This window comes from Schistocerca piceifrons, chromosome 3 (genome assembly GCF_021461385.2).
Source record: "Schistocerca piceifrons isolate TAMUIC-IGC-003096 chromosome 3, iqSchPice1.1, whole genome shotgun sequence".
In the NCBI taxonomy this organism is placed as follows: Eukaryota; Metazoa; Arthropoda; class Insecta; order Orthoptera; family Acrididae; genus Schistocerca; species Schistocerca piceifrons.
In genome coordinates, this window is record NC_060140.1 from 165,429,771 (window position 1) to 165,441,021 (window position 11,251).

The 11,251-nt window shown below is 42.5% G+C and overlaps 1 non-coding gene across 1 annotated transcript; it reads left to right on the top strand.

The window, feature by feature from the left end:
* The first annotated feature begins 10,770 nt into the window (after nt 1-10,770).
* Trnas-cga lies at nt 10,771-10,844 on the top strand. The gene has a single exon. It is a non-coding gene; the product is annotated as a tRNA-Ser (tRNA).
* The last annotated feature ends 407 nt before the right edge of the window (nt 10,845-11,251 follow it).

Consider the following 11,251-nt stretch of genomic DNA (forward strand, 5'->3'; position numbering starts at 1 on the left):
TAAAAGTGTAGGTTTTCTAATACCCCAGGGCTTCTGCGCATGTATGTAACTTTTACTTGATGTTAATTAAAAGTATATTATCTGCGTTAACATTATAATTTTATACGGAACTGGTTTTAGCAACGGATGCTAGAAAAAGAAGCTTGTGACCGTGTTCAGAGCTGATAGTGGTGGTGATCTGGAGAGTTAAGAAATGTTATTGCAGTGGACCGTATTCCGTGAGACAACACATAGCTCTTCCGGAGAGAACTTACGATGAGCCTACATTAACTGAGATCTGTTTTGTGGTGTCTCACTATTCTCCTTCAGTACAACTATCCTGCTTTCTGGACGTACAGTTCCCCGTAAGCCCACTCTTGCTTTAGGATGTTGCTTGGGTTTTACCAAAACACAAACTCGTTGCCTTAGAAATATCTCACAGCCAGAAACATCAATACTGCTATTTTGGTGTTTTACATGAAGCTTTCCCAATTGATTTTCGGGATCAGAAACAGGTATGTTTTATAAATTACCATTTAAGACAACCAGGTTGCAGACTTAGCCCAGGCTTTTATTAGGGTGAAACAGAAAAGACACTCTACATATAGAAGTTCGTAATATAGTTACGGCACTGGGTGGAAGAAGGAAGGCAGCAGTAATCTTTATTCACTAGCCCAAAATTGACGACTGTTTCGGCGCTCTACAAAATGCCCAGTACTCAGCACAATACACACTTGTTGTAGCAGTTCGTCGAATTCGAAGGTATTAAGGAAGTTGAATAAAATTAAATATACCTGGATATCAGTAATTGTATTGAGAACTTCGTCATCAGTCCCCGAATTCTACTACCATGTTGATTTCAGATCAGTATGTTTAGAGAACCCATCATGTCCGTATCTCAGGGCTGTGTTACGAGGGGTACGAAATAGTATTTTGAATGTTTTAGAGCCTCAAATTGTACTGAAGTTTGGTACCATCTTGTAACACTCGATTAATGATTTTCTTTTTTTTATTTCTTATTGTGTTGCTAGGTCTTTGTAAAATAGCGCCGGCCTGTCAAACTTCTGTTTACCTACAACCGTGCAAAAGAGACACAATTATGAAACAATACCTGAGAGACGGTTTTCTGACACCTTGTATGTTTTGGCTATATTGATAGTGGCATTCAGTTACTACATTCAAATCGTTATGAATACTAAGAAGTTTGTGAATATTATGAATTATCTGCTCGCCCATCTCTTACAGCGGTCGATTATCAAATCCGTTCCAATAACACGTATTGTTCCACATGAACCACGGACCTTGCCATTGTTGGGGGGCTTATGCGCCTCAGTGACACAGACAGCAGTATCATAGGTGCAACCACTACGGAGCGGTATCTGTTAACAGGCTAGACATGCACGTTTCTCACGAAGAGAAACAACAGGCTTTTCAGTAGTTGCAGGGGGGACACACTGGATGATTGACTAAGCCGCCCTTGTAACGTCAATCAAAATGGAATTGCTGTGATTGTACTGTGAACGGCTGAAAGTAAGGGGAAAATACAAGTGAAATTGTTGCCGATGGGATGTAGCTCTACTGTAGGGTTAAATTATTCCCTTCTTCTGATCTCTGGGATGGGACCACTCAAAAGGATATGAGGGTAAACAAACCAGGCGTTGTGCCGGTCGAATCGTGGACGTTACATCCATTAATCGCCAGATTTTTTTTTTCTTTTTAAGTCATCTGTCTTCTGGTTGGTTTGATACAGTCCGCCATGAATCCTTCACCTATGCCAAACTCTTCGTCTCAAAGTAGCAGTTGCAACCTACGTACTTAATTGTTTGCTGGATGTATTCCAACCTCTGTAGATAGGTTAGAATATTTAAAAAGGGAGAAGGATAGGTTGAAATTATAGTGGGAATTAGTGAAGTTCGGAGGCAGGATGGAACAGGACTTCTGATCAGATGAACGCAGGGTTACAAATATAAAATCAAATAGAGTTAATGCCGAAGTAGGTTTAATAATGAATAAGAGCGTATGAATGCCGACTAGCTACTATGAACGGCATTGTGAACATCGCGTCGTGGACACCTACCACAACTATTCAAATTTATATCTCATCTTGCTCTGTAGACGATGAAAATAATGAAAAAATACATGATGAGACAAAAGAAATTATTCAGATGGCTGGGGGAGATGAAAATTTAATTGTTATACGGAAATCGACTCCGATAGGAGTAATATGACGAGAAGAAAAAATGGTGGGTGAATATGTACTCGGGGAAATGAATGAAAAGCGAAAGCACCTCATTGAATTTGGCACACTCTGTAAGTTAATCATCGCTAAGACTTAGTTTAAGAATCATGAAAGTTGATGGTATCCTTGGAAAAGACCTGGGGGCACCAGAAGGTTTCACATGGATTGTATACGACACAGATTTCGGTAACAGTTTTTATATTGTATAACAGGATCAGATATGGACTCTGAGCAGAATTTAGTGATAATGAACTGTAGATTAAAACTGAAGAAATTTCAAAAATGTAAGAAATTCAGAAGATGGGACATGACATAGAGGTTGCCCAGAATTTCAGAGGGAGCATTAGGCAACGAGAGAGTAGAATGGGAGAAAGGAGTACAGTAAAAGAAAAATGGGTAATCTCGTGAGGTGAAATAGTGGAGGCAGCACAGTATCAAATAGGTAAAAGGACAAGGCCTAATAGAAATCCTTGGATATCACTGGTGATATTCAATTTAACTAATGAAAGGAGATAGTATTAAATTGCAACCATTGAAGCAGGAAAAGAAATATGAACGTCTAGGAAATCACATTGACAGAAGGTGAGAAATGGAAAGCAGGAACGTCTAGAGCTCAAAAATAAGGATTTAGACGCATATATAACTAGGGGAAGGAGAGATACTGCTTACAGGAAAGGTATGGATGCCTGTTGAGGAAATAGAAGTAGCTATATGAATATCAAATGTTACAAACACAAAAGGGAAAGCTGAAAGGTAGAAGGATCAAATAGAGGATCCATACAAAGGAGACAAAGGCTACATAATAGAAAAGGAATAGCACGTAGATGAGGATGAGATGCGAGATATGATAGTGTTAGAAGAATCTGACAAGACAGTGAAAAACCTAAGTCGAAACAAAGCGCATGAAGCAGAAGGCTTCTCATCAGAATTGCTGATGGCCTTGGGAGAGCCAGTCATGCCAAAACTATAACGTCTTATGTGCAAGATACATGAGACAGCAGAAATACCGCCAGACATCAAGAAGAGTGTAGTAACTCAGATTCCAAAGGAAACTGGTGCTTACAAATGTGAAAATTAGAGAACTATCAGTTTAATACGTAATGATTTTAAATAATGACATAAATATCTCACAGAAGAATGGAAAAAACGGATAAAAGCCTACCTTCGAAATGATAACTTTGGATTGCGGAGAAATGTGGGAACAAACGACGCCATACTGAGCCTATCTCTTCTATTAGATGAGAGGTAAAGGAAAGGGAAACCTACGTTTATAGCATGTGAAGACTTATAGAAAGCTTTGGACAATATTGATTGGAATACTCTCTTGGAAATTCAGAACGTAATAGGATTAAATAAAATGGAGCGAATGGCTATTTACAACTTGAAAAGTAATCAGACGCCAGCAGTAATAACTGAAGTGTATAAAGGGAAGCAGTGATTGAGAAGGTAGTGATGCTGGATTGTAGCTTATACCTGATGTTATTCACTTTATACATTGAGCAAGATATAAAAGAAACCAACGGAAAATTTGGAGTAAGAATTATAGTTCAAGGAGAAGAAAAAACCTTTAGTTTTTCAATTGTAATTCTTTCAGAGACAGGGAAGGACATGAAAGACCAGTTGAATGGAATGTGTAGCGTCTTGAAAAATAAAAGACGAACATCAGCAAAAGAAAATAAGGATAATGGAATAGAGGTGAATTAAATGAAGTGATGCTGAAGGAATCTGAATAAGGAACGAGACCATTAAAGTAGTACATGTGTTTTGCTATATGGGCAGCGAAAGAAATGATGATGGCCTAAGTAGAGAGGGTATAAATTGCAGGATGGCAATGGAAAGAAAAGCTTTCCTGACGAAGACAAATTTGTTAACATACATAGATTTAGGTGTTAGAAAGTCTTTCTGGTACCTTAATGTTTTGGCTAATCGCTGTGGAACGCTTGAAGTGGCTTCGAAGTGTTTGTGTTTCCTGAATGTATATGTCTGGAGTCCAGTCTTATAGGGAGTGAGACTGTACCAGTGAACAGTACAGACAAGGAGGCTGGAATGGTGTAATGGGACATTAAGTGATATTACTACGGAGGAATTCATTGGCTTCGCTCCAAGATGTACACTATCTAAATTTGTTGAGCTAATTATTCAGGACTGCGTGTATGTCTACTGAACATGGTACTAGGTAATCTGTTAGTCCATAGACGTCCTACGTGTGAGCTTGTGTTTGAAGTGACGGCATCTTCAGAGTTTTGCTGTTGCCTTGTGTCGATAGCGAAGTACGGGGCATCACCAACATTTTTTCAATAGGATGGACGAATTTCAGAGGTGAGACTGGTGAAGTTATTGACCACACACGAAGCTGGTGCATCTGCTCTCGGAGCGTATACAGCGGCTCTTTGCTATGGTCGTACTCCTGCTTCCTTCGTTCCAAACGGAAAAGCCAAAGGCATTTGACTTAAATATCCAGCGAGTACCTGGCCGTCTACGGTGGAAAGCAGAAATACCGGCAGCAGTAGGATTTGCTTCCGGCTGAAAGCCGAAGATCCTACCAGAAGGTCGCTGGCCTCTAAGAAGGATTAATATCATGGGTCCCAGTTGTTTCTTTGTCTCCATAAATAATAGGATTCGCAAGATTCCTGTTTACACAAGGTACGTTAGACCGAAAACGATTAGCATCTTGGCCATACTTCTTGCGTAACACCAAATCTTTCTACATTTCTTCTCCTACACAGATGTACGACTCTAGAGTGAACCACCAAGAAACGTTTGTATATCCGACCCCACACTGTGGTGAAGAACAGATGAAAGCTCAGTTTGTTAACATCGGTGTAAATTCTCTGTCGTCATAACGTAGTTTTATTCATCTGTTCGACAGTGAATCAGTATATGTGTTAAATCGTGAAATATCTATGCTATCCCCGGATGGCTTGTTATACAGTGGGTCAGGTTCAGCATTCAGTACAATAGGGCACCCTAAGTCTGCATCGTCCTGATGGGATATCACGGACTCTGATCTAAGAGCGACTGAGTACTCCCTGGAAGATCGTGTGAGCCAAACATGCACATCGTAGTCACCGACATCTCCAAGCGGGGCCACCGACGGGGCGCTCCTACCTCGCCAGCGGGTGGCTGACCACCGCACCAGGATGGCACTCCGAGCTGACGCAACTCCCTTGGCAGCTCTGGGTGCGCAGTTGGATTCAGCTTCGTAGATCTAGGAGAAGACACGGCAACGACTTATATTCTTAGCGATAAATTCAGTAATCTTGAATAACATATATGAAGACAGTAACTTGTTCTCGAAAGAACAGTTACTGTTGATTACCGTGCAGCTTCTCCCTGGAATAAATGGTGACTAACTGACAACCTCAGTTGCCGACAGGTGTTGTTGACATACCTCGATGTGGACAGCTGAAAATGTGTGCCCCGACCGGGACAAGAACCCGGGATTCCTGCTTACATGGCAGACGCTCTATCCATCTGAGCCACCGAAGACACAGGCATTTTCAGCTGTCCACATCGAGGTATAACAACAGCACCTGTCGGCAGCTGAGGTTGTCAGTTAGTCATCACTTGAATAAAATTTTATTGAATCTAACAGCGCCACACAGGTCCTCCGTCGGCATCGTAACAAATCAGTAGATCTTTCCAGCCCAGCAGTCAGCGTCCCCTCCAGAACCATCACAACCTGGGTCGAGTTCCGAGTTTTCTACGTGCTGGATACTCGAAGAAAGGTGTTGTACATCTCACGCTAACACGCTTAGAAAATTCTTGAGTTGTCATTCAGGGTCTACAATGAGAATAATCGTGGGCGACTTGTACCGGTATCGCCGATATCGCGCTCTGGATTCGTGAATGGATTAACAAAGTAGACCCTCAGGTACACCATGCTAAAGTGTAGCTGCACAAGTAATGCACAGCGGTCTGCCGTATGTACACAAGCAACAGGGCTATTAACAAATTGTTCAGCCGTCTCCTGATGTTCCCTACAAATGGTTCAAATGGCTCTGAGCACTATGGGACTTAACAGCTATGGTCATCAGTCCCTAGAACTTAGAACTACTTAAACCTAACTAACCTAAGGACAGCACACAACACCCAGCCATCACGAGGCAGAGAAAATCCCTGACCCCGCCGGGAATCGAACCCGGGAACCCGGGTGTGGGAAGTGAGAACGCTACCGCACGACCACGAGATGCGGGCCTGATGTTCCCTACAAAGGCCAAGACGCCAGGGGAATACATTCAAAACTGGAAACAATCACTCTGACAAGTGTGTGTGTGTGTGTGTGTGTATGTGTGTGTGTGTGTGTGTGTGTGTGTGCGCGCGCGTTTAAAAAGCAGCGCAGACAAAGCTACGGGATAGTGACATATGACCCATGAAACTCTGAAGATAAGCATATTAAAGTACATAATGTCCAAGAGGATAAAGTCAGCATCGCTATCAGACTCGAAAAACGTATTTAAAACAATCAAAAGCCCACGCTGTCATAAATTTCTTACGATAGAGAGATTTGAGGACTTGCATACATTAATACTGCATGTGGTAGGCCTACATGTATGACTTGCTTCGAAATTTGAATAGCATACTTTGAATATAAATCAGCGTTCCGATGAAGCACGCAGCAGTGCAGTGGGGCATTTTGCTAACCACTGTGCACGTATGTACGAAATGTAGAAAATACTGAACTAACAGAAGACTCATTTGCGAAAATCCTGGCTTCCCATGGAACGTATTACCCTAACAGTGCAGTAAGGCTGTGCTGCCACGTGTCTCACAACAGCATACAGCAGCACAGCACACGCTTTATAACGTTTCTCAGTTCCTGTAACTGTAATAGCGTGTCCGTTCATCAACACTGTGCCTCAACCATGGATCAGTAGTTGCAGATTTAATTATCGGAGTGGCTATGTAACTATGATTCTGGTAATTAATGTATTATGAGATAAAACAAGATAGTTGCCAACCAGAATGAGATATTCAAATGAACTTTTGGCAAAGACTAATGAGTTTCTCGTTAATATAAAATATTGCGTACTGAATTGCATCACAAACATACAAAAATTACTTAACAATCCAGTAATGATTTCTCAGCCTACATTTCAAAGTATTGGGCCGACAATCAGATGTGACATCATTCACGTAATATGTTATTACAAATCATTGAGAAAATTAATCCTTACACTTCGGGGCAGGTGTACACCTTTCAATTTTGATATATCAAGAAGAGAAAAAAGTAATATGTAATGCTATATTCAGCAATTCCCAATTAGCGACCTATCAGCATCAATTAATACTGCTCGGACATACTCTTTCGAATACCTACATGCGGTATGAGACCAACAAACAGTACCAGCTAACCTCACAGGCAAAGCTAAATTTCGTCTCTGAATATAAATTGGATTCATGCTACAGGATTCCTTGGACACTGTAGCGTCTCTTCAACAGCGTGGAGTTCCGACAAACAAATATGACTTCCTTGTCTCTCCAACTCACCAGTTCAGAACTGGTGAGAGAAAAGATTCTTAGTAGTATTGGCTAACTCTCTTGAAACACGGAAGACCCAAGGCCTGCAACCCGCAAACCGTTGCTTCAAGCCGACTCACGCAGCACTTCATACTGACAACAGTGACTTCACAAAGATGTTGCCAAAGAGTTTGAATCATTGTATTCAAACTGCTTAGAACGAGAGCAATGGGAGTTCACGAAAAAATTGTAATATTTTCTGAGCTAATGGAAAAGCTGAGAAACTGCCACCGTTCACCTAGAAGTTTCTGTTCGTTTGGACTATCGTTCTAATAGATATCGGCAAAGTATCTTCATAGTGATTATCTATGGTCTGCGATCCATATGAGGCTTTCCTCCATTCAAATAGTATTTTCTTCGGCTAGTCTTGGCGTTAACAGCGTTGATCTCTAGCATTACCCGTCAGCAAAAGTCTATTTATAACGGGCTGTCCCTGATAATACTGGTAGTGTTAACGAAAACCAAAACCCGTGAAGTAAATTCTCGAATACCCTCAAAGAAACAGTGTACACCAGCATTGTCCAGACAGCTGCGATTATTCTCAGAAAATGTTGCATGTGCAGTGCGGCTTGTATCGCACAGTTATGAACAAGTGTACGGCCTCGATGGGAGTGCACTCTAGGCTCCGAAGCTAGTAATGGTAGAAACGATCATTTAGACAGCTCCCGATCTTGGTGCAAATTCACTTCGAGTTATTAGTCCTAGAGATATAATTTTTAAATGAACACACCGAACTTTACAGTATTGTTTACTTAATTGCGACCTAGGTTTCGGCCTTTTATGCCGTTTTCAAGTTATTGAGATTGTGTCACAAAGTCAGTCACTTGAAAATGGCACAAAATCCCGAAACCTATGTTGTACTTAAATAAACAACAATATTGAGAAATGACGGTGTGTTCACTTAAAATGTTTTGTATCACTCTTGCACATGAACATCAAAACCTGTTTAAAGAGATGTCAGCTCCGTTTAGTTACTTTCATCATCATTTTATTATGACAAAGCGGTATGATTTTGAGGCCAGCTAAAAGAAAAGATCAACTACAAAAATTTCATCTAAACGTAATTTCACACTGAGCTGGAGTGTACTTTATTTTGAAACTTCCTAGCAGATTAACACTGTTGTCATGCCGGAACCAGAATCTAGAACATTGATTTTCGCTGAACTATCTTCATTTTTAGTGTGTACCTTTAATGGTTCTCCTTTCTACTCCTGTACCTCACCTTACCCTCGCCATAAATCGACTTCATCAACGTTAGTTAAAAACGTGAACTTCACCCACATCCTCTGCAGGGACCATCCCCACTTACAGACCACCGTGTCATCCTTCGCAACGGCGTCGTTGGTTGCAGCGTGGAGGTGCGTGCAGTTAGCACAGCACTCTCCGGCCGTTGTCAGTTTTCGAGACCTGGGGCCGCTTCTGCTCGATCAAGTAACTAGCACCACGGGAATAGCTGGACGCAGTCCCAGACTTCCCATCAAGGAAAAAACCGTGGCACTCCTGGGATTCGAAACAGGGTTTCCCGCATAAAAGTCATTGAGCTACGGAATGCTCCGCTAAAATAACACTATTTTCATTAAGCCTTTTGATGGGAAAAATCATTTCGTTGATATCCTGGTAGCATACCAGACTTCGGATCAAAATATCTCGCGTTAGATCCCCTTTCGTCCAGGGATATTTACCTCTCGCTTACCACCTTTGGGAAAATTTTCCGATGTGAATAATGCCGAAATTCCTTGGTGTCCTCGGGATACATTAACTGTACGTACACATTATATCTTGCTGGGTAAGTCTGTATAAAGGTCTGAGACGGCAACAACGTACAAAATGATACAGGACCATTGTTAGTAAAGCACTGTTATGTTCAAACATAAATTCGTGTTGTTGATAACTTTCTTATGTCGCTTAAAAGAAAACCTCTACCGCGAGGCACACGAAAAAACTAAAAGTAAAATGCTAAGAGTTCAAGTGATTGAAGGCACCGTCTTATTCCCACCCTAAGTGACAGTTTTCGTCAGCGCTGATGCTCTCGTCCACCACAGCAGAGATCGCCAGCAGCAGCAAAACAGCCACTTATATCGCCACAACGAGGTATGTGGCCGAGAGGGGACACATTGAGGAGCTGTGTGGTGTACGGCAGTGGACCAGCAACATGAACTGGCAGCTGATGCTGAGGGGTGGGGGGCGCATTGCACAAAACTTCACGTGTGGCACCGACCGGTGGGTGTGCTGGCTCGTGATGATAGCAGCCTGTTGTATTGTTGTAGGCGGACGGGATGGCTGCTTTCATAACCAGAGTGGAGCCTCAGAAAAGCGGTGCGAGTATGGAGACGACAGCAAAAAGATGCAACAACTGACAGCTATCAAAGAGTGTGGCCAGCTGTATGGGAGTAGGAAATCATGGACGAACCCACAGGAGTCAGCCTCGTGGAGACTAGGATCTCGAATTGTGGTGACTTGTGGTCAACACAGGGCGTTGGTTCTAGTCTGGACGAGTGGATGGCTTTTGGCTCTGTGGATACAAGCAGCATGCAACTGCCAGGATACAAGTCAGTATCAGGGCAAGAGTGGCTTCGGCTCCTTATTTTCATTTATTTTTGAGGCATCAGGCTCCTGACTGGTTCGATGCAGCTCTCGACAGATTCCTCTCCTGTGCCAACCTGTTCATCACAGAGTGGGAATTGCAAACTGTATTTCAATTGTTTGCTCGATATATTTCAATCACTGTCTTCCCCTACAGCTTTTACACCCTACAGCTCCCTCTAGCACCATGGAAGTTTCCAGAATGAGATTTTCACTCTGCAGCGGAGTGTGCGCTGATATGAAACTTCCTGGCAGATTAAAACTGTAAGCCCGACCGAGACTCGAACTCGGGACCTTTGCCTTTCGCGGGCAAGTGCTCTACCAACTGAGCTACCGAAGCACGACTCACGCCCGGTACTCACAGCTTCGCAGGAGAGCTTCTGTAAAGTTTGGAAGGTAGGAGACGAGGTACTGGCAGAAGTAAGGCTGTGAGTAGCGGGCGTGAGTCGTGCTTCGGTAGCTCAGTGGTAGAGCAGTTGCCCGCGAAAGGCAAAGGTCCCGAGTTCGAGTCTCGGTCGGGCACACAGTTTTAATCTGCCAGGAAGTTTCACGATGGAAGATATTCAGTCGTCATAACAGATGACCTACCGTCCTGCGACTTCTTCTTGTCGGTGTTTTCCATACATTCCTTTAATCACCGTATCAGTCCACCTTATTTTCAACACTCCTCTGTAACACTACATCTGAACTGCTTCGATTCTCATCATTTCTGGTTGTCGCACAGTCCATGTTTCAGTACCATGCAATGTTGTGCTGTGCTCAAAACGTACATTCTCAGATATTTATTGCTACTATTAAGTCCTCTGTTTGATACTAGTTGACCTTTTGTCCGTATTGAAAGCGTTAGTCTGCGTTAGATATCCTCCTAGCTTCGACCGTCGTGCGTTATTTTGCTGCCTGGGTAGCAGAATTCCTTAACCTGATCTACTT